This window comes from Musca domestica, unplaced genomic scaffold (assembly GCF_030504385.1).
Source record: "Musca domestica strain aabys unplaced genomic scaffold, Musca_domestica.polishedcontigs.V.1.1 24, whole genome shotgun sequence".
Lineage (NCBI taxonomy): Eukaryota > Metazoa > Arthropoda > Insecta > Diptera > Muscidae > Musca > Musca domestica.
Genome location: NW_026712272.1, coordinates 2,316,843 through 2,338,520, shown reverse-complemented (window position 1 = coordinate 2,338,520; position 21,678 = coordinate 2,316,843). Strand labels below are relative to the sequence as shown.

The 21,678-nt window shown below is 36.6% G+C and overlaps 1 protein-coding gene across 2 annotated transcripts in view; it reads left to right on the top strand.

Moving 5' to 3' along the window:
• LOC101900631 (chromatin-remodeling ATPase INO80) overlaps positions 1-21,678 on the top strand; it is a 145,968-nt gene that overhangs the window by 8,243 nt on the left and 116,047 nt on the right. The window lies entirely within an intron of this gene.

The following is a 21,678-nucleotide window of genomic DNA, read 5'->3' as shown; positions in this document are numbered from 1 at the left end:
GTATAGTGTCAAGATTAAAGTGATTTTTTCACATATTTATAGCACACTTATAGGCGCCCCACACAATTTGAAGCTAATAAGAAACGCATTGATTATAGAATGAGTGTAAATATAAGTATGTTATAAAAAATATGGTTTATGTAGCATAGCGTTTTTCAAGTTTCAACATTGTTGGGAGCGCTTAAAAATATCCTCTAAAAGTGCTTAGTATAAAAAAGTGAATAAGGTCACTTTAAATATGGTTCTAATATGACTTATTAATCAGACCTCTAAGGCTAGTTTGCACATCATTTTAGAGCCATATGTAAAGTAACTTCTTACGATTTTTAGAGCATAATTTTAGGCGTATATTAATTATTTATCAATTTATATTGCAATGAAGAAGTATAGTACAAAGTATATAACACTAAAAAGTATGCTATAAAAATGGCAAATACAAACATGAAAACAGTTCCTTAGACCCTTGTCTGAGAAGTGATGCAATGAACAGGTTTTTATCTGCATATCTTAGATCTATAATTTCCTAAGAGATTCTGATATCCCTTAATATCAGATGAATGCAATTGAAAAAGTTATTTTTATCTTAAGAATATCTCAAAACAGAATCCCTTTCAAAATCTTCTCACACTTTGTGGCATTGAATGATGATGGTACAAAGTCCCTGACAAAAAAAAAAAAAACATCTACCAAACATTCTAAAAATACAAATCGAATGGTGTGTGCTTTTTTTTGAAATATTGTGGCAAGCGAAACAAATGACTTCTATGTTTTTTCCCTCGCCGCAACATTGATTTCGAATAACTATAGCATGAAACAACGGAAATTTGCAATGAATTGGTCACAGAAAGTCAAACAAAAAACCAAAACATCCATAAAAACAGCAATCATGAGAATCAGTAAAAAAAACAGCAGCAGCAAACAATGAAATATTGAAAGTCAAATTCTAAAACCAAACGTACAATTACTAAACACAAGACTAAAAACCGAGAAGTTTTTAGGGGGACACACATTAGCGGATGAATGAATGAATGAAGGCATCTTGACTGGGTTTTTTTTCGGGCTACATACGAGGGGCGTTGAAAGAGTGGTTCGTAGATGACATTACTTAGTTATCAAGAATCACTCCTTTGAAACATCCTTTCAAGTCGTTATGAAGATTGATTCCTTTTCAAGTCAAAAGGAGGAAGATAGACCATTTTTCAAGTCGTATATGGAGGTAAACTCCCTTTAATTCGGAAGATTGACTCCTTTTCAAGTCAAGTGGAGGAAGATAGACTATTTTTCATGTCGTATATGGAGGTAAGCCCCCTATTAATTCGGCGCCTATGGAAATAGACTTCTTTTTAGGTTGTATATGAAGGTAGACTTCTTTTCAAGTTGCCTAAGCTAGACTTCGTCATGGAGATAGACTTTTTTTCAAGTTGGCGTTTCTGGCGTTCTCAAGTCTAAGATAGAATTTTTCCAAGATGGTGATATACACCTTTTTAAGGTGACGCCTATTTAAATATACTATGTTTCAAGTCTTCGTCTAAGGAAGTAGATCCCTACTCGAATCATTTATGGAAAAATAATCCTTTTTTAAGTCGGCGCCTATGGAGATAGACTACATTTTAAGCCTGTGTTTAGGGAATTAGCTCCCTGTGTGAATCATTTATGGATATATATTCCTTTTCAAGTCTAAGTCTATGGATATAGATTTCTTTTGAGGTCAACGTCCATGGAGAAAACACCTTTTCAAGTCTGCCCCAATGGAGGCAACTCTCTGCTCAAATCGTTCATGAATATTGACTTTTTTTGAGTTAGCGCCTTTCAGAAAGATTAGATCCCTTCTCGAATCATTTATGGAAATAGACTCTTTTTCTACGCGACTTCTATGGAAGTCGTCTATGGAATTAGGTGCCTGCTCGAATCATTTATGGATATATAATCTTTTTTAAGTCTACGTCTTTGGATATAGACTTCTTTTCAGGACAACGTCTATGGAAATAAGCCCACTTTCTAGTCTATGCTCGAATAATTAATGAAGATTGACTTCATTTCGGCGCCTGTGAGAAAGATGTTTTTCCAAGTAGCCTATGGTAATGGACACATTTTCAAGTCGATATCTATGTAGATAGACTGTATAAAGTCGGCGACCATGGAGATAGACGTCTGTGGAGAAACAGACTTCTTTTAGAGTAGTGTATGGAGATATATATGTCATTCTATGTCGTTTATGGATACATACAGGGTGAGATAAAAAAACTGCAACAAAGTCAAACGCCATGATTTTTACATTTTTTTTTTAATTTTATTGAATGAAAGCAAAAAATGTCGGAAATAGCATCAAATTTTAGAATAAGTTTAGATATGTTCGAATTGGTCACCTTTGGCACGAATTATGGCTTTCAAACAACAATGGCCACTGAAACCGTCACACGCTGCCCAAATATTGCTCTGCGGTATTTTGGCACATTCCCGACGAAGCGCTAGCTTGAGGTGATCGACACTTTGGTATTTTTTAGTGCCAACCTTGTTTTCAAAAATACTCCAGACACAATAGTCCAACGGATTGGTATCCGGAGATTTTGGTAGCAATTGTGCGCTGGAAATGAAGCGAGGAACCTCATTTTGTAACCATTCTTGGTTGGCGCGTGCTGAGTGCGATAGTGCTGAGTTCTGTTGGAATGTCCAAGGTCTGCGGCCAAAATGTTTGGGTGCCCAAGGCTTTAATACACCCTACAAAATATTATCGCGATATTATTCGGCATTTATTCTCATGTCACGGTCGATTAATACGAGCGGAGAGCGACCGTCGGCTGTTATGGCGGCCCACCCCATCACTATGGCCGGCGTTTGAGTTTAGGTGGCCAACCGAAGGTGCACAGTCTCAGCTGACCTCTTTGGCAAGTAAACACGATGATTTTGTTTGTTTACAAACTGCTGGACAACGAATGTTTTCTCATCGGAGAAAACCAAATTCGGCAGTTTACCACTCTTGGCCAAGGTGTGTAAGTTCTTGCACTTTTTGGAATTTCAATGGCTTTACCCCGAGCTCATTTTTCAATATTTGCCTAATTAAATATTGCGATATTTTCAGCTCACGAGCCATTTTTCGGCCACTGCGACGCGGGTTTTGATCAAGTTGCTTCTTTACTTTTCGAACCATTTCTGTTTATGTTGCTGTTTTCTTCCGTCCACTTCCTTGACGTCGGTCTACGCTATACACCTATATTCGGTATTTCGATGATTTTAGCTACATTTTCACAGAATTTTTTCTTAAGTTTTGTATATGAATATTGTAATGCAGGTCCACGTCTTCGTATAGACCACAATATAACGGCTACATTCGGTATTTTTAAGATTTTTAACGGTTTTTTTTATACCCTCCACCATACTACGGAGGGTATATTAATTTTGTCATTCCGTTTGTAACTCCTCGAAATACTCATGTCAGACCCAACAAAGTATATATATTCTTGATCAGCGTAAAATTCTAAGACCATGTCCGTCTGTCTGTTGTAATCACGCTATCTTTCGAACAAATTAAGATAGAATGCTAAAATCTTGCATACATGTATATTTTGCCAGTAGGCAGGTTAAGTTCGTAAATGGGCCATGTAGGTCCAAGTTATCATATAGCCCCCATATAACGGTACCTCCCGATATTCGGTATTTTGATGATTTTAGCGACATTATTCACAGGAATTGTTTCAAATTTGGCATTTGAAGTTGGTAATGGATACTACAGCCCAAGAGAGAAAATTATCTGTGCAGGTCCACGTTTTCGTATAGCCCCCATATAACGGTACCTCCCGATATTCGGTATTTTGATGATTTTAGCGACATTATTTACCGGGATTGTTTCAAATTTCGCATGTGAAGTTCGTAATGGATACTTCAGCCGTGCCAGAAAATTGTCTGTGCAGGTCCACTTCTTCGTATAGCCCCCAACGGTACCCCCTATATTCGGTATTTTGATGATTTTAGCTACATTATAAACAGATTTTTCTTCAAGTTTCGCATTTAAATATTGTAATAACTTATGACAAAAGTTGCCTATGCACGTCCACGTCGTCGTATAGGCATTCTGTATTTTTAAGATTTTAACAGAATTTTTAACGGATTTTATTTTTTTTTTCTTTGGAAATTGCCAAATTTGTACCAAATGGTGGAGGGTATTAAAAGTTCGGCCCGGCCGAACTTACAGCTTTTTTACTTGTTTCTTTTTTTTTTTAATTAGCCAAATTCTTTCCAAATGATGGAAAGTTCGCCCCGGCCGCACTTACTGATTTTTTACTTGTTAATGTTGCCAATGGAGAGAGGGACTTCTTTTCTAATCATTTATGGATAAGGCCCCATATTTTCTATAGACATTCCCAGTCCTCCTCTACCATTAGTTTGTTGATTTCCCAAACTTTTCTTCCCTCCCTCGTTTATGATTTCATATCGTTGCTGTTTTTTTGCCCACATCCCAAAAGAACACACAAATCAGAACATACATTATCAACATCGAGTTAATGTTACCGCAATCATACAATACAATGTCGCCAAACTTGTGAACATAATCGATACGTTTAAAATTAGGCGGAGAGGGCAGAAGTTCGAGATACGAACTTCTTCTCCAGCAACAGACATGAGAAACCAGCCATCAACAGACATGTAAGTGTAGAGTGGAAACCAAAATCTCAGGGCAAAGCAACAATGCCATTCTATGGGAGATAAAACATATTTTAGACGATTATTTTCATCTTCTTCTTAAATGTTGATTTAGTGTGTTGTTGTTGTTATTGCTGCTCAGAACTAAATTGTACCACAGCCAAGAAGAAGAACCACTTTAGACAATATAAGAGTCTTTTGGGCTTCCTCCATAACTGTCTGTTAGTTATCCTCTTGCTAGGCTGGATGGCTGGTTAACTGGTTGCCAGTCCGACTCATTGATTTGTTGGTGGTAGGTATTTAGCAGAGAGCGAAGAACAAACGCTTTGATTTATAGACTGTGAGGATGACAAAGAAATTTAACATGTTTACTGGTTGTGTCGGCAGGAATACAACTTGGCTGTGGTGGAATTGGTTTTTGTTTTTGCCTTAACATTGGAAACCGATTATGGGAATATTTGAGAAGAATTCTTTTTTTTCTTGCACAGGGTATTTGCGAATTGCTTGCAGAAGAAAATTTGAAAATTTCACCAGTCTTGTAAATTGTTGAAATATTGAAAATACTTGCGAATAAAAACTATTTTCAAGATTTACGTGTGGGAAAATGAAATGGATTTCTGTATTTGCAGGGAAGGCAAGGTGCTAAAAATTGTATTGAGTTTCGTTTTTCAAAGGATTGAAGTAATAACAGCTGGTTACCTATGTTTTGGTGGTATTTTTCTATGTGGTCTTCAATTCTTGGAAGACCAGTAGATGGACCTAAAGATTGTGACTACCGTTAAAAAACCCATAAACGCTTTTTCTATTTATAGAACATGCCTGAGGATTCTTAAATAGCTACCCAAACCCTATATAAGCTCCATGAAGATAAAACCAATGGTTGGTCTTATGTTATAGAAGTAATTTGTAATTTCTTTCATCGTTTATCGTTTATCGCAGTTCCCCAGTTTCCATAGCCGTGGCACAGAAATGGACATCTGTGTCATAAGGAGTTCCCAACCGAGAATAAAACTTGTCTTCTTTACAGCATTGATGACGAATTTGGATTGGTTGACTTTGACGAAAATTAGTTGAAAAAAGTTTTGAGTATTTTTTATGGAACCACAGACAATCCTGAGCTATGGCTTTTTAATGTCAAGTATGTGGATGTCAAGGGGTTCAAGGTTGAGGTATGCTCCTAAATGTACCTAAGATCAGTAGCGATGCGGTTCTTTAAAGTTTATCAATGTCCCGTCTGTAGGATAACTTACCTAAACGGTGCCACCAAACTAGAGCTCTATGGATTAAGATCAGGCGAACAATTGACTAATATATCCCTTGGTTATATACGATTTCAGGTCACGACTTTTACCTACAGAGTTCCTGCAAGAGTAGAGTGCCATTAAGATTCTCTTTGCACGCTCCTCAGTATTTCTCTTCCAGAACAGCATTGCATTTTGCTTCTAAGAAGAGAGTTAACGTTACTCCACCTATCATTGGTGGTGAGAATACAGGACATATGCGTTTCCCCGTTCTGAGGATGGGCTCTGTTTTTGATGGGTTAACGCCTAGACAATTGCTACATTCCCTTCTTGATAGTTCATCGAGCGCTTCTTGCATTATATCTGAAATTGTTTGCTGGAATTACCCTGAGATCAATAGAACCACATGGTCGGCATAGGCAGCGACCATTGTTCCAATTTGTTCCAGGTCCTTGAGAATGTTATTAATGAATATTAAACACGTTGGTGGTGATAGAACCCCTGGTGACTGATCTCCTAATGGAGCTCTCTTCGAAGCGAATTGATAATTTTGCTGCTGAACATGGCATCAATGCACTCCATAAGGAGCTGGTAAATATCAAGTTTTAAGAGAGAGTTATGAATATGAATTTGAGTGTGGCTCGATCTCGAGAAATGCTGCCAAGCTGATTAGAGAACCATTCATATTTTTCTCAATGTGACCCACGACATCATGCTGAGTAATTTGATTGATTGATTTATAGAAAAAATAATTTTAAGTTGCTGAGGAAGTTTTTGTAGAGAAAAAATCAATCCTCAAAAATTGTAGATGTTTCCTTAGAAAAAACAATCTTCGGTTACTGATAAAGAGGCAAAAAAAAAAAAAAATAAATAAATAAATAAAAAATCAGAATCTAAGAAATTGTTTCTTCTGAAGAAATCAATTCTAAGTGCCTGTAGAATTAATTTTTTTAGACAAAATTCATCAGGATAAAAGGAATATTATTTGTGGAAACAAATTTAAAATTTTTCAAAAAAAAAAAAAAAAAAAAAATAGCTCCGACGATGATAGGAATCGAGGACTTGTTCCCTATTGGAAAACCCATTGTAAGAAAAAAATCTATTACGATCAATGGAGGACTTTTTCCTATAAAAAAAAATCTGACAGAATTTGAGGTTCTTGAGTCTGATTAAAAAAAAAATTAATGAAAAGCAGATGCTATGAAAAACTGTAACACGTCCTCTGATAAAAGAGAACGAATTATTCATCTGCAAATGATCTGAAAAAATCTGGTTTCAATAGCAGTAAAACCTCATTAAGACATTTTTTACAGACGATTAATCCATTAGAAGGTGTTTTATTTGTAACCCTATTTTAAAATTGACACTTAATTAAAAAAAAAAATATTTGTTTCCCTTTTCCAATCCCCAAGAAATGTGAGTGACTTCTCGATTACTCTCAAATCACATTATCGCAAACGCTTTCCACATCCGGCATCTGTGATAATTGATTTAGGAAATATCTATAATTACGTGCCGATTTAGGACCCAGGGATATATATTTTCTGGGTCTTAAACCCGCTATCGTAGATAGAACCGAATAACCACGATTTTCCATGGCTTGCAGAGTCCAATCCTTTGCATTGGGATCACATTTGATACAGACTTTTCTCTCGAGCTCATTTACGATGGCAACATGATTGACCCTAAATAGCAAAGCATCGGTTTTCAAATGCTTCTGGATTTTCGTGGAGTCTCTATATTTTTCCGTTTCTGGCAGAAGGGCTTCAATGCAACAGCAGTGGGTAAAATGTTGCAGAACTGGTACAAATTGAGCCACACAATTTTGCATTAGGGGATCAAGGTTGGAAAGTAGCCTGGGAAAGTTAAGAGTTCTTATCGTGCACATAACATAAACGAGAGAACCAATTTGCATTTGTAGAAGATGTAAGGTGGGTTCTCCCACCTGCATTTGATTCGTCTCATTGATGGTATTTTCCACCAATGACCAGGGTATATTTTCAGCAAGAGCTTCTTTGATGGCTGCAGCTAGGTTTTTATTTGTCAAGGGATCTTGAGATCGTCCCTCGTGTATGGCTGAACGAATTTCTTGCAAGAAGTATTTGCGATTTCTTTGGAAGTTATTCGAGTTGTTGTAGGAATGGGATTTTTCAATCTTTTCCAAGGTAATACGAGATTCATTTTTGGGGTTCAATGTTTTGTCCTGGTGAGCAGTATTGCCACTAGCATTTATTACATCCTCCAATTTCATATTGTTGGGATAAAATTTACTCAGTAAATTACTGTGATAAACTGGAGATTTCTTTAAACCCATATTTGTAGATTGCAGCTTCGGCTTGGCTTCTCTTTTCTCCTGTATATGCCAACGATTCCTTAAATTCTTACAGCTCTCAGCGATTTTTTCAAAATGAAAAACATTGTCCTTATGTAGTTGTAGATCCCCAGATTTACTCTGCCGAACGATATGCCTTAGCATTCGATAGTATTTGTCACAATTCTCTCTTAAACCTTCATCGGAATTGGCTTTCCTCTTTTTACATTTCTTGTTGGAATTGTTGAAATCGTTGCCAGGTTCCCCCCTCAGTTGTGAGCCTATAACACTGCGAACATTTTTGACATTGGTTGCAATCGGTGCCAGGGCCCTTTGCCGATAACGTTCCACATCCTTGATAGGATCCCGCAAAGAATTTAAACGATTTTCAGCAGTCTCTTGTAAAGGTAGATTTGGAAGGGATTTTTGCATTTTTTTAAATGATTTTTTTTGACATTTTTACAGAGAATTTTTGTTTTTATTTTAATGGCTTTGGAAAATATAGGGTTATTTTCAAATTTTGACAAATTAAAAATGTATCACTGTGTAGATAAATAAATATATTAATAATAATAAAATAATAAAAACAAGTAAATAAATAAATAAATGTTTTAATTAGTTGGGCTTAGCAGGGTTTTTGGAAATTGATACTAGAAGTACGAAAGAGTACGAAAAGTACTGAAAATTGAACACTTTGCAATCGACAAATGAAATGAGCTAGAATTCTGAAATTTGCAACGAGAGTCACTGTCGAAGTGCAGGATAGATATACCAAAGGGTGTTTGGAAATTTAAAACTTGAAGGGTTACGAAAAGTTCTAAAATGCTACTAAACTTCTAAAATGGTTCACTTTGGTATTATTTGAACGGATAGAGCTAAAAACTTTAAATTTGGTATGAGAATCAGTGTTGGGGAGTTTATGTTATGAAGATGGTCTTGGAAACGCGTACTAAGTGTGCGAACTGTACTAAATGGTACTAAATTTGGAGCAATTTGTTTTTTGGGGTGAACAGATGAAGCTGGAATTTACAAATTATACCCTACAACACTATGTGTTGGGGGTATTATAAGTTTGATTGGGCCAGAATTTATGTAACACCTCGAAATATTGGTTTCCCATATAGGAAAGTATATATGGACCTTCCTAGCTCGCCGAGCTGAGTCGATCTAGCTATGTATGTCCGTCCGTCCGTCTGTCCGTCTGTCCATGTTAATTTGTAATCACTCTACAGGTCGCAAATATGGCCCGATCTTCACGAAATTTAAAATGTAGGTGGGGTTAAGGTCAGAATAGAACCCTATTTCTTTTGGAGATGATCGCCAAATGTTTAGGGGTTGAAATGGACCAAATACTGAAAAAATGTCAGATTTTGCAGTAGATATACAGGTCGCAATTATAGACCAATCGACGCGGAATTTCGCATGTAGCTAGGGTTTAGGGCGGGGAAGAAGCCTACCAATTTGGGTGGTCATCGGATTTTAGCGGCTAAAATAGACCATATCTTTTTTGTTGAAAAAATTCAAAATTTTTCATTAAACCGCGAATATTTTAAATCCCGGCGAAATCACAAAGCCATGACAAGGTTACTTCTGATCTTTACATTGATGTTAAGATCCAACAAATCGAATATATAGCAAAATATGCGCGATATATATGTCTATCAAAGAAGATATGCTTGAAAGATCTATTTTATGTCGAGAACGGCTGAACTGATTTCGACAGTTCTCATTAATTCAGAATGGCCTCTTGGCAGAAAAGAAAAAACGCCTAAAAAATCGCATAAAAATATCTCTCTAAAGATGAAAATATTGATTTTGTAATTTTTCTCATATTTTTTCAATTTTGTCATATTTTTGGCATATTTTTGGCATATTTTTATTTTGAATTAAACATTTGGTAATATTTCTACAGCTAACAAAACTAAGTAGTTAGGATATCAGAATATAATATACAGATCGCATTTATGGCCTGATCCTTACGAAATTTTGAATGGGGATAAGATGAGGGTCAGAATAGAAGCCAACTCTTTTTGGAGATGATCGCCATATATTTAGGGGTTGAAATGGCCCCAAAAAACTGCAAAATTGTCAGCAGGTCGTAATTATCGCCCGATCCTTAGGCACATTTGAATGGGGGTTACCGGACATTGCACAAGCCAAGTAGTTTTGGATGGCCATCCAAAAATATTCAATGTGTAAAGGAGTTTGCCAACTTTTGTAGACAAAATACGAAAATGTCCATTCCAGTGACTTTTTGGAGAGTTCACAAATACAGGAAAGACGCACTTCTGACTATTTCGTTAACGCTGATTTCGTTGAAGAATATAGTCAAATGGCTGTATCTCATATAGATGTGTTTCAGTCAAAAACCAATAATAAATGGTTATCTTTTGCCACTTCTGAGAGATTATGGGTCTTTGGGGAATATTGGTTCCAGATCTAGGAAGACCATTTAAGTGCAACATCTACCAATAAATTGGAAATTAGCAAATTAGTTTAAGTTGCTATATTCGAAAATTAGAGAACGAAACCTGATGGTTTTCTTTTATTATTTGTCACAATATCTTGTGGAATTCTTTCGAGTATCTCGCCTATATAAACTGTATCGTTTATTGTAGTGTTGTAGGGTATTCAATGGTCGGCCCCGCTCGACTGTAGCCTTTGCTTACTTGTTTTGTATTGGGGTCACTGTTGGTGGTAGATTTGTTCTAAACAGGTGGTGTTTACTATAAATGAACAAAAAGTACTAAATAGTACTATATTTGGTACAATTTGGTATTGTGCAAATAGAGAGTGCTTGAAGTTTATAATTTGGTATTAGGTCCGTCGTTGTTCCTGTATTGCCTCGACAAATAGAGGTGGTTTCAGATATGTGTACTATAATTGTACGACAAGTACAGAATGGTACTAAATTTGGTATTGGTTTAAGGGATAAAGATAAAATTATGGGATTTGATATTTAAATAACTGATGGTTTCTGTATTCGAGATTTGGCGGTGGTTGGGAAATGCGTCATATATTTGTACGAAAAGTACTAAATGTGAAGGGATAAGGCTAGAATCCTCAAATTTGATTTGAATGTCACTGTTGGTGTTTTTGTGAGGTGTTTTTTTTTTGAAAAGTGTACCACAATTGTAGGAAAAGTACTAAATCGGGTTAAGGGTGAAGGTATAGAACTGGAATCCTAAAACATGATTAAGGTTGGGAGGTGGTTTTTGAAAAGTGTACCACAATTGTAGGAAAAGTACTAAATGGTATTAAATCGGGTTAAGGGTGAAGAGATAGAGCTGGAATCCTGAAACATGATATAGAGGTCTCTGTTGATATCTGAAATTGAGATATGGAGGTGGTTTTGGAATTGTACGAAAAGTACGGAATAGTACTAAATTTGGAATTGGGTCAAGAAATAGGTCTGAAACCGTGAAATTTTATCTCACGCACCGTTGGTGTCGAGGACTGTGATATGAAACGGTTTTGCAAATGAGAACTAAAATTATGCGGAAAGTACTAAGTGTTCCTAATTGAGTGGAGGTATACAGGGTTGCTTATATTCGACGGACCCATGTTTTTTTTTTTAAATCAAAGAAAAAAATAAAAATTTGGCGGTTGGCAATGTTAATCATTTAATTTATTCCAAGTAGATTTGTTTACATCAATTTTTGAATATGATATCTCTCAAATGGCCGCCTCTAGCGTTGATGACGTATTGTGCCCTTTTTGCTGCATTTTCCATCGTTTTTGCCAACATTTCGGCCGGAATAGCGGCTATTTCTTCACGAATGTTGTCCTTGAGCTCTTCTACGGTCCTTGGCTTGTTAACGTAAACCTTTGACTTCAAATATCCCCACAAGAAGAAGTCAGGCGGCGTCAAATGGGGCGAACGCGGTGGCCAGTCCAAATCACCACTTGTCGACATCAAACGGCCCGGAAACAAATTCTTCAGAAAATCGATTGTTATGCGACTTGTGTGCGGTGGTGCGCCGTCTTGTTGAAACCAGAACTGCCTCATACGCTTTCGACGAATAATTGGCATCACAAAATTGGTCATCATGTCGCGATAACGCTCCTGATTGATGGTAACAGCATGGCCATTTTCATTTTGGAAGAAAAACGGCCCAATGACCGTTTTCGCACTAACGCCGCACCAAAATGTGACTTTTTCGTCATGAAGAGGTATTTCTTGAATTTCCTGAGGATTTTCAGTGGCGTAAAAACGGCAATTTTGCTTATTTACGGTCTCATTCAATGTGAAATGAGCTTCATCGGACATGATAATTTTGGTCCAAAATTGCTCGTCATCTTCGGCCATTTCGATGACTCTTTGGACCCATTCCAATCGACGAGGCTTGTCCGCCGGCAACATTCTTTGCGTCAATTGAATTTTGTACGGGAACAAATGCAAATCAATGCGAATAATCCGTTGTAAAGTGGACCGAGCCATGCCCAACTGCTGAGAACGGTGTTTTTGGGATGTTCTTGGGGACCTCTCAACACTGGCTCGTACGGCAGCGATATTCTCGGCCGATCGCCTTGGTCGACTTTTATATGGCCTTTTGTAAATTTCAACTATTTCAGAGCGCTCGCGTGGCGTGTATTGGTTCATGGTAAAAATCTGCTTGGACTGACGCTTCAAACGCGGTATGTCATTAAGCGATGTGACATCTCTGTCAAAAGTTAAGGCGTTGCCAGATGGGTCCGTCAAATATGGGCAACCCTGTACAGCCGGAATCCCGAAATTTGATATTGATATTGTCTCTGTTTTTGAGATCTGGTGGTGGTTTTGCGTACTACAATTGTTCGAAAAGTACTAAGTGTTACTAAATTTGGTATTGGGTGAAGGGCTATCCCTATCCCAGTTGGAATCTTGAAATTTGGGTTCTGTGGTTTAGAGAAGGGGCCGATTTTAAATATGCGTACTAAAATTATACTAAATGGTACTAAATTTGGTAATGGGGGAAATTACGGAGCTGAAATCCTGAAATTTGATATCAATGGCACTTTTGGTATTTGAGCATAAAATATGGAGATTGTTGCGTACTATTATTGTTTGAAAAGAACTAAATGCTACGAAATTTGATATTGGGCGATGGGGAAGCTAAAGAGAGCTGAAAGCCTCAAATTTGATATGGGTGCCGCTGTTGATGTCTGTTGTTGAGAGAAGTATCTGGTCTTGGAAATGCGGGCTATGAACTATTTTTCTTTCCGAAAAAGTGAAACTTGAATACATTATTCAATAAAACTTGAAAGTCTAAATATTTAGTACAATATATGAAGTTTTGATTAAAAAAAAATTAACAAGTAAGCAAAGGCTACAGTCGAGCGGGGCCGACCGTTGAATACCCTACAACACTATAATAAACGATACAGTTTATATAGGCGAGATACTCGAAAGAATTCCACAAGATATTGTGACAAATAATAAAAGAAAACCATCAGGTTTCGTTCTCTAATTTTCGAATAATAGCAACTTAAACTTATTTGCTCATTTCCAATTTATTGGTGGATGTTGCACGTAAACGGTCTTCCTAGATCTGGAACCAATATTTCCCAAAGACCTATAATCTCTCAGAAGTGGCAAAAGATTAACATTTATTATTGGTTTTTGACTTCAACGAAATCAGCGTTAACGAAATAGTCAGAAGTGCGTCTTTCCTGTATTAGTGAATTCTCCAAAAAGTCACTGGAATGGACATTTTCGTATTTTGTCTACAAAAGTTCGCAAATTCCTTCACACATTGAATATTTTTGGATGGCCATCCAAAACTGCTTGGCTTTTGTAATGTCCGGTAACCCCCATTCAAATGTGCGTGAGGATCGGGCGATAATTACGACCTGCAGACAATTTTGCAGTTTTTTGGTCCATTTCAACCCCTAAATATATGGCCAAAAAGAGTCGGCTTCTATTCTGACCCTCATCTTATCTCCATGCAAAATTTCGTAAGGATCGGGCCATAAATGCGATCTGTATATGATATCCTGATATCCTAACAACTTAGTTTTGTTAGCTGTAGAAATATTACCAAATGTTTAATTCAAAATGAAAATATGCCAAAAATATGACAAAATTGAAAAAATATGAGAAAATTTTACAAAATCAATATTTTCATCTTTAGGGAGATATGTTTATGCGATTTTTTAGACGTTTCTTCTTTCCTGCCAAGAGGCCATTCTGAATTAATGAGAACTGTCGAAATCAGTTCAGCCGTTCTCGACATATAAGAGATCTTTCAAGCCTATCTTCTTGGATAAACATATATATCGCACATTTTTTGCTATATATCCGTTTGTTGGATGTTAACATCAATGTGAAGATCAGGAGTAACCTTGTCATGGCTTTGTGATTTCGCCGGGATTTAAAATATTCGCGGTTTAATGAAAAATTTTTAATTTTTCCAACAGAAAAGATATGGTCTATTTTACCCGCTAAATATTATCCGATGACCACCCAAATTGGTAGGCTTCTTCCCCGCCCTAAACTCTAGCTACATGCGAAGTTCCGCGTCGATTGGTCTATAATTGCGACCTGTATAGCTACTGAAAAATCCGACATTTTTTCAGTATTTGGTCCATTTCGACCCCTAAATATTATGCGATCATCTCCAAAAGAAATAGGGTTCTATTCTGACCCTAGCCCCATCTTCGTGAAGATCGGGCCATAATTGCGACCTGTAGCGTGATTACAAATTAACATGGACAGATGGACAGACAGATCGACTCAGCTCGGCGAGCTAGGAAGATCCATATATACTTTCCTATATGGGAAACCAATATTTCGAGGTGTTACATAAATTCTGGCCCAATCAAACTTATAATACCCCCAACACATAGTGTTGTAGGGTATAAAAACAAAAAAAAAAAAAAAAAAAAAAGAGAAGAAACGTGTGAGTACTTTGCTAGGCATACACATGGTGTTACTGTGCCAATTATAGGGTATTGCCAGAAGGGGTGTTTGGTTTTCGGAGTTTAACAGAGATAATTATAATTTTCTCAGAAAAATAAAAAAAGAACGACAAATGACCCTCGACGACAGTCGAAAATTAGAAAAAAAAACAGGAGGCCATCGATTTATCTCTTGACCTTGAACTGTCAAGAAAAAAAATCGTTGACCTCCTGTATTTTTTTTAATTTTCAAATTTCGTCGAGAGTCTATTTCCTTTTTTTATTTTTGAGAAAATTATAATCATCTCTGTTAGCTTTGAAACTCAAACACCCCTTCCGGCGATAGAGCTATAAAAAATCTGTTTTATTTTAATTTCACTTGCATTATTATCTTTAAAATTCTATCATCCCTTTTGAGGGTGTCCGCCTTTAAGCTAATCATCAATAGCTGATCATTTGGCTTGGGCGAAATTTCTTTTCAACGAACGTGTTGTGTGGTGCTAAAGTAGCTTTCTTAGCTTCTTGTCGTACGGATGATAATTCTTTGGAATTTTTTTTCCAAAGGTATGTTTCCATTGCTGGGTGATCCTTGTCGCCTTCCTAGTGTGTATTGTGGGCAGGGATGGGAAACTGGGTCTTTAGAAGACCACCAGGAATATTATGAAATACACTAACAGGATTGTAGATATTGTTATAGAAGCCACTTACGGGTCTTCTGACTGTAAAAGTACTTTAACGGCTCTTTTCTCTTTAGAAGACCTCTCAGAGGTCTTCTGTGTCTAAAAGAACTTTTTATCTACAGAAGCCTTTGAAAGATTTTCTGTATATAGAGAATCTTGAAAGGTCGTCTGTCTTTATAAGAACCTTACCTTAAAAGGTCTTCTGTCTATAGAAGACCTTAAAAGGTCTTCTGTCTATAGAAGACCTTAAAAGGTCTTCTGTCTATAGAAGACCTTAAAAAGTCTTCTGTCTATAGAAGACCTCAAGAGGTCTTCTCGCTATAGAAGACCTTAAAAGGTCTTCTCGCTATAGAAGACCTTAAAAGGTCTTCTCGCTATGGAAGACCTTAAAAGGTTTTCTCGCTATAGAAGACTTTAAAAGGTCTTCTCGCTATAGAAGACCTTAAAAGGTCTTCTCGCTATAGAAGACCTTAAAAGGTCTTCTCGCTATAGAAGACCTTAAAAGGTCTTCTCGCTATAGAAGACCTTAAAAGGTCTTCTCGCTATAGAAGACCTTAAAAGGTCTTCTCGCTATAGAAGACCTTAAAATGTCTTCTCGCTATAGAAGACCTTAAAAGGTCTTTTCGCTATAGAAGACCTTAAAAGGTCTTCTCGCTATAGAAGACCTTAAAAGTTCTTCTCGCTATAGAAGGCCTTAAAAGGTCTTCTCGCTATAGAAGACCTTAAAAGGTCTTCTCGCTATAGAAGACCTTAAAAGGTCTTCTCGCTATAGAAGACCTTAAAAGGACTTCTCGCTATAGAAGACCTTAAAAGGACTTCTCGCTATAGAAGACCTTACAAGGACTTCTCGCTATAGAAGACCTTAAAAGGTCTTCTCGCTATAGAAGACCTTAAAAGGTCTTCTCGCTGTAGAAGACCTTAAAAGGTCTTCTCACTATAGAAGACCTTAAAAGGTCTTCTCGCTACAGAAGACCTAAAAAGGTCTTCTCGCTATAGAAGACCTTAAAAGGTCTTCTCGCTATAGAAGACCCTAAAAGGTCTTCTCGCTATAGAAGACCCTAAAAGGTCTTCTCGCTATAGAAGACCTTAAAAGGTCTTCTCGCTATAGAAGACCTTAAAAGGTCTTTTCGCTATAGAAGACCCTAAAAGGTCTTCTCGCTATAGAAGACCTTAAATGGCTTCTCGCTATAGAAGGTCTTAAAAAGTCTTCTCGCTATAGAAGACCTTAAAAGGTCTTCTCGCTATAGAAGACCTTAAAAGGTCTTCTCGCTATATAAGGCCTTAAAAGGTCTTCTCGCTATAGAAGACCTTAAAAGGTCTATTCGCTATAGAAGACCTTGTAAGGTCTTCCTTACGGACCTTGAAAGGTCTTCTGTTTATAGAAGACCTTGTAAGGCTTTCCTTAAGAACCTTGAAATGTCTTCTGTCTATATAGAAGACTGTGAAAGGTCTTCTGTCTATATAGAAGACTTCGAAAGGTGTACTGTCCATAGAAGACCTTAAAAGGTCTTTTCGCTATAGAAGACCCTAAAAGGTCTTCTCGCTATAGAAGACCTTTTAAGGTCTTCTCGCTATGGAAGACCTTAAAAGGTCTTCTGTCTATAGAAGACCTTGAGAGGTCTTCTCGCTATGGAAGACCTTAAAAGGTCTTCTCGCTATGGAAGACCTTAAAAGGTCTTCTGTCTATAGAAGTCCTTGAGAGGTCTTCTGTCTATAGATGACCTTGAGAGGTCTTCTGTCTACAGAAGACCTTGAGAGGCCTTCTCTCTCTATGTAGAAGACCTTGAAAGGTCTTCTGGCTATAGAAGACCGTGAAAGGTCTTCTCGCTATAGAAGACCTTAAAAGGTCTTCTGGCTATAGAAGACCGTGAAAGGTCTTCTCGCTATAGAAGACCTTAAAGGTCTTCTCGCTATAGAAGGCCTTAAAAGGTCTTCTCGCTAAAGAAGGCCTTAAAAGGTCTTCTCGCTATAGAAGACCGTAAAAGATCTTCTCGCTATAGAAGACCTTAAAACGTCTTCTCGCTATAGAAGACCTTAAAAGGTCTTCTCGCTTTAGAAGATCTTAAAATGTCTTCTCGCTATAGAAGACCTTAAAAGGTCTTCTCGCTATAGAAGACCCTGGAAGGTCTTCTGTGTAAGGAAGACCTTATAATATATTCTCTTATAGAAGACCTTATAGGTTCTTCTCGCTGCAGAAGACCTTAAAAGGTCTTCTCGCTATAGAAGACCTTAAAAGGACTTCTAGCTATAGAAGACCTTAAAAGGTCTTCTCGCTATAGAAGACCTTGAAAGGTCTTCTGTCTATAGAAGACCTTGAAAGGTCTTCTGTCTATAGAAGACCATGAAAGGTCTTCTGTCTATAGAAGACCTTGAAAGGTCTTCTGTCTATAGAAGACCTTGAAAGGTCTTCTGTCTATAGAAGACCTTGAAAAGTCTTCTTTCTATAGAAGACCTTGAAAGGTCTTCTCGCTATACAAGACCTTAAAAGGACTTCTCGGAATAGAAGACCCTAAAAAGGTCTTCTCGCTGTAGAAGACCCTAAAAAGGTCTTCTCGGTATAGAAGACCTTGAAAGGTCTTCTCTCTATAGAGACCTTGAAAGGTCTTATCTCTATATCAGACCTTGAAAGGTCTTCTCTCTATTTAAGGCCTTGAAAGGTCTTCTCTCTATGGAAGATCTTGAAAGGTCTTCTATCTATGGAAGATCTTGAAAGGTCTTCTGTCTATATATAAGACCCTTTTAGGGTCTTCTCCTTCAAGAAGACCTTGGAAGGTCTTCTCTTTTTAAAATACCTTAAAGCAAGTCTCATATGAAAGGAAGACCTTAAATAGGTCTTCCATGGATAGACAACAGTTTTCCTATGGATATACGACCTTTTACAGATCTCCGATGAACAGAATACCGATCTTCAACGGATCTCCTATGGATACAACATTTCTCCTATGAATATAAGGTCTTCTTGGTATGTCCTTTGAACAGAATGCTCTTAACAGGTCTGCTATGAATAAAAAACTTTTAAAGTGTCTCCTTTAAGCAGGAGACTTTAAACTGGTCTCTTTTGGCAAATAAAACATTTTTTAGAACTTCCTCTTGTTATAAATTGCAAATTTCCATCCCTGCTGCATCGATGATGATGATGAGGATGATGGCCAAGCCACCATGTGCCCAAAGGTTTTAACTGGTGTGAACACAATTTGCAAAGTTTTAAATCATGTTTTGACAAGATTTAAACAAATTTTTATTTCAATGTCATTTGATGTATGTGCGCCGGTAAGATCAAGATAAATCCCGATGAATAACCACAAACATGCATTTGACATTTGTATCTATCTTCCCGGAGTTGAGGCCGGCGAAGACGGCAACATCTCCAATGTGGCAATTTTTGTTAAGTGAAATCATCTTTAAAAACAACAAATTACGTTTTCCACTCCTCTCCCACAATTTTTTTGAGACGTCTGTCTATCTCTCGCTGTCTCCCAACAGCTTTGATGGGTGATCTGATAACATGTCTGGCATATTTAAATAGCTTCTGGTATTTAATCGAATAATGGGGAATATGACAAAGGAATCTCCGTGGTTGTATTTTTTTGGTGGCTCCGCTCAATAAATTGTCATAAATCTCGCTAAAGAGTTACACAAATATCGCCTCCGAAAAAGCAAATCTGAAATGTTGTTTGCAAATGTTTTTTAAATATCGACATGTAGCCTCGTCTTCGTCATGCATAATAATTTGTCGAGAGGATGATCGAATGACCGATTAGTATTGTCGGCACGTTTTTAATGTGGCCAATAAAATTGAACTTAAACATGGCTAACATGGCTTCAATTAATATGTATTTGGATCATTCAGTAGATTCCCAGATTCTAGGGAATTTTGTAAGTCAAGTAAATAAATGATTCATATTTGGAATTTGGAAATTCTTTTCTTCATTTTATTTTCGAATTGTTTTTAAACACACACTTTAATCTTTCAACCATTCACGCACCAATTCGGTCAAACGTTCCTTGGACTGACGCATCTCCGCACTATCCGACGAACTAATCGAACCGAAATCATTGCAATGCGAAGCTTTGGGTATAATTGTGGCACCCTCAGCTACACCATGTCCCATGGGATTCCATGGATCCAATTCGCCATGGGTCATATAGATATTTTCCACATTCGGGTTCATGCCACCAAAGAATTCATTGGTCCCATTGATTAGTTCTTGTATCTTCGAATCGGTATAACTTGAATCGTAGGCATCACGACACAATTCGGTTGAGAGAGCCACCGGGAAACTGCTACCAAATGGTTGATTTTTCGATCCGGATGTCTGATACCAACCATACTCGTTGCAAGTCTGATAGTACCAGGGACGGGCTGGAGAGAAAGAAGTATTAAGCGAATAAAATTAGTAATGTATCTCGGATATCCAAAAAGATATGGAGGATGTAGATAATGTACAAATTATGTGAATAATGTATCTACATTATCCAAATATTTTGGATAATTTATCTAAATTATCCCAACAACGCGGATAATTTATCTACATTGTAAAACAGTGTGGATAATGTATCTACATTATCTAAATATTCTAGATATTGTATCTACACTATCCAAATCGTGTAGATAACGTATCTACATCATCCACATAACGTGGATAATTTATCTACATTACACAAATAACACGGATAATGTATCTGAATTATCTAAATATTATCTACACTACCCAAATAATGTAAATAGTGTATCTACGTTATCCAAATAGTGTGGATAATGTATCTACATTATCCAAATGGTGTAGAAAATGTATCTACATTATCCAAATATTTTGGATAATTTATCTAAATTATCCCAACAACGCGGATAATTTATCTACATTATAAAACAGTGTGGATAATGTATCTACATTATCTAAATATTCTAGATATTGTATCTACACTATCCAAATCGTGTGGATAACGCATCTACATCATCCACATAACGTGGATAATTTATCTACATTACACAAATAACACGGATAATGTATCTACATTACCTAAATATTATCTACACTACCCAAATAATGTAAATAATGTATCTACGTTATCCAAAAAGTGTGTATAATGTATCTACATTATATAACTAGTGTGGATAATGTATCTGCGTTATCCAAATAGTGTGGATAATGTATCTACGTTATCCACATAACGTGGGTAATGTATCTACGTTATCCAAATAGTGTGGATAATGTATCTACATTATCCAAATGGTGTAGAAAATGTATCTACATTATCCAAATATTTTGGATAATTTATCTAAATTATCCCAACAACGCGGATAATTTATCTACATTATAAAACAGTGTGGATAATGTATCTACATTATCTAAATACTCTAGATATTGTATCTACACTATCCAAATCGTGTGGATAACGTATCTACATCATCCACATAACGTGGATAATTTATCTACATTACACAAATAACACGGATAATGTATCTACATTATCTAAATATTATCTACACTACCCAAATAATGTAAATAATGTATCTACGTTATCCAAAAAGTGTGTATAATGTATCTACATTATATAACTAGTGTGGATAATGTATCTGCGTTATCCAAATAGTGTGGATAATGTATCTACGTTATCCACATAACGTGGGTAATGTATCTACGTTATCCAAATAGTGTGGATAATGTATCTACATTATCCAAATGGTGTAGAAAATGTATCTACATTATCCAAATATTTTGGATAATTTATCTAAATTATCCCAACAACGCGGATAATTTATCTACATTATAAAACAGTGTGGATAATGTATCTACATTATCTAACTAATGTGGATAATGTATCTACATTATCTAACTAGTGCGGATAATGTATCTACGTTATCCAAATAGTGTTGATAATGCATCTACACTATCAAAATAGTGTGGATAATGTATCTACGTTATCC